Raw genomic sequence first — 3,390 nt, 5'->3', positions numbered from 1 at the left:
GAGGGGGAGGAGGGGAGGAACAGGACAAGGAGGGGGTGGAGGAGGCCGAAAAGCGAAGGGCAGGCAGAGGTTCGGAGATTCTGAGCCCAGCAGCCCCCCGCCCCCCAGTAATAACGACCCGGTGCCTTTCTCTGCCGAGCAAACACGAAGCTGTGCTCGTCCTTCCCCAGGGACCCCCCGCTGTCCGTCTCTGAAGCCCCTGTCCGCCTCCCTGTGGGCCTGTCCCCTCCGCCTGCTGAGCCTCAGCCCTAAGGAGCCCCAGCTGCACCCTGAGACCTTCCTCCCCGCCCCCGCCCCATCCCTGCCTTCCCTCCCCACCGCTGGGGGGTCCTCTGGGGGCCTCTGTGTGTGCCCCTTCCATGCAGCTGCACCCCTGGACTTTGCAGGGTCTCCGTGCCAACAGCAAAGGTCTTTGCTTTGCAGGAGGGTGACCTATCCGTGCTCCGTCCCAGGGGTAACTGCAGGCCTGAGTGTCCTGTCTGTCCCCAGCCCCCCGACTCCTGGTATTAAAGCCGGAGCCTCAGGGCCTGTCACCGGGGACAGTGTCCACCCCTGCGTCCTCGTCCACGGCGGGCCGTGGCCCTGTTTTGGAACCCTGCTGACGTGTGGCTTTTCCAGGCCACGCTGCCCCAGATACAGCTGCCTCTGATGTTCGGAATGGGTGGAGGGGCCGAATGCATTTTCTTCTTGGGAAAGAAAGAAAAAAGTAAGAAAGACAAAGAAAGGAAGGAGAAAAGATGAATGAAAACCGGAAGGACGGCCGGGCGCGGCGGCTCACGCCCGTCATCCCAGCACTTTGGAGGCCGGGGCGGGAGGATCACCTGAGGCCGGGGGTTCAAGACCAGCCTGGCCAACATGGTGAAACCCCGTCTTAGAAAAAAATTAAATCAATAAGAAAGCAGATGAGATACGCCCCGGTGAGGGGGCTCCCAGCACTTTGGGAGGCTGAGGAGGGCGGATCACTGAGGTCAGGAGTTCGAGACCGGCCTGACCCACATGGCCAAACCCTTTAAAAAAAAAAAAAAGAAAGAAAAAAGGAAAAAAGAGAGAAAGAAACAGGGAGGGAGGAAGGAAGACAGAGAGACAGAACAGAGACAGACTCAGAGAGACACAGAGAGAGAAAAACCCAGCAGACAGGCAGAGAGAGACAGCGAGGGAGGGAAGCAGGACACGGGGCAGGGACCCCTCGCCCGGCGCAGACTCCGCGGAGGAGAGGAAATTGCTTCTTTCCGACAAGCCCGGAGCTAATGTGAACCATGTGTGCCGACCCGCTGCAGAACGACGCCTGGGCTGGGAGCCTCACCCACCCCTGCTGGAGGCCAGCAGACCACGTGTCAGGGGCCGGGGGGACGGCCCCGGAGGACCTGGACCCCCAGACCCCCTTGCCCCTGCTCTCCAGCTGCCCCCGCCTCCGCCCAACACATGCCAACCCCATCGTCACCGGGGCCAAGTTTTCAGCAGACGCAGGACGTCCCCGAAAGCAGAACTCAGGGCCTTCATGGCTCACTAGGCTGGTGCTTTGCAGAGAGAAGCGTCCAGTGGGTCCTCCCGGGATGTCACCAGGAGCGACACCTGTGTGCCCTCACGGTCTGTGCCCCCAGAAATCTAGCTGCCCACGGTGCCCAGAGTCGCTCTGGAAAATTCCTCACCCTGCCAGGACCGTTATTTCACGGTGTTGGAGTCGGGTAAGACAATCCCGGGGCGTTTTTGCTGCGTAGGACGCCTGGGACCTTTAATGCTGGTGACCCCGAAAAACACAAAGCCCACCCAGAACTTGTGAATGCCACGTTATTTGGAAATGCAGTCATCCCAGCACTGCGGGACGCAGAGGCGGGCGGATCACCTGAGGTCAGGAGTTCGAGACCAGCCTGGCCAACATGGTGAAACCCTGTCTGTACTAAAAATACAAAAAATTAGCCGGGCGTGGGGGGGGGGCGCCTGTCATCCCGGCTATTCAGGAGGCTGAGGCAGGAGGATCGTTTGAACCCGGGAAGTGGAGGTTGCCGTGAGTGGAGATCACGCCACCGCACCCCAGCCTGGGCGACAGAGTGAGACTCCATCTCAAAAAAAAAAAAAAAATTTTAATTAATTAAAAAAAAAGAGTGTTCTCTCTTTCTGGAGTTTCCCCCGCACGTCTGAATGTCCAGAGAACCTTTTGAATACATAACTCTTTCCCTCTCCAGCCCGTGATCCCAGCAATTTGGGAGACGGAGGCAGGTGGACCAGAAGGTCAGGAGTTCGAGACCAGCCTGGCCAAGGTGGTGAAACCCCGTCTCTACTAAAAATACAAAAATTACCTGGGTGTGGTGGCAGGTGCCAGGGGTCTGAGCTATTCAGGAGGCTGAGGAGGGAGGATCGCTTGAACCCGGGAGGTGGAGGTTGCAGTGAGCTAAGGCTGCGTCATTGCAATCCAGCCTGGGGGACGCCATGAGGCTCTGTCTCAAAAACAAACAAGAAATAATTATTTCCAGAAGGTCTTGCTCCGTTTCCTCAGGCTGGAGGGCCGCGGTGCCATCTCGGCTCACCGCAACCTCCACCCCCCGGGCTCCAGCGATTCTCCCGCCTCAGCCTCCCAAGTGCCTGGGACCAGTCGGTTTTGCATGTTTCGTAGAGATGGGGGTTTTGTGCTGTTGGGGAGGCTGGTGGCGGACTCCTGGCCTCAAGTGATCCTCCTGCCTCGGCCTCCCAAAGTGCTGGGATTCCTGAGCCACCAGGCCCAGTAGAGGTGTCTTTATTATAAAGATTCCTACGTACCTCTCATCCACCTTAGCTAATAACCACAGATTCACGCCACACGGACACCTGATATATCCCCCAAGGTTCCCTCCGTCTTCTTCATCAGGAGACTTGAATTTCATAAACATTCAAGCAACCGTTCTCTGAACGTACCCTGGCATTTTAAATGCCATCCTTTTTCACCTCCTTGATGGTTTACAGGTCACGACGGGTTGAATTCGTCGCCAGAGGGTTGAGATTACGAACCCTAAAAATCTGGAGACAACAGATGCTGGAGAGGATGTGGAGAAATAGGAACACTTTTACACTGTGGGTGGGAGTGTAAATTAGTGCAACCATTGTGGAAGACAGTGTGGCGATTCCTCAAGGACCTAGAAATAGAAATTCCATTTGACCCAGCAATCCCATGACTGGGTATATATCCAAAGGATTACAAATCGTTCTACTATAAGGACACGTGCACACGCATGTTCATTGCAGCACTGTTTACAATAGCAAAGACCTGGAACCAACCCAAATGCCCATCGACGATAGACTGGACAGGGAAAATGTGGCACATATACAACATGGAATATTATGCAGCCATGAAAAAGGATGAGTTCATGTCCTTTGCAGGGACATGGATGAACCTGGAAACCATCATTCTCAGCAAAC

This window comes from Cebus imitator, unplaced genomic scaffold, assembly GCF_001604975.1.
Source record: "Cebus imitator isolate Cc_AM_T3 unplaced genomic scaffold, Cebus_imitator-1.0 Scaffold672, whole genome shotgun sequence".
NCBI classification, from domain to species: domain Eukaryota; kingdom Metazoa; phylum Chordata; class Mammalia; order Primates; family Cebidae; genus Cebus; species Cebus imitator.
The sequence above is the reverse complement of the archived record's forward strand: the minus strand, read 5'-3'. Positions refer to the sequence as shown.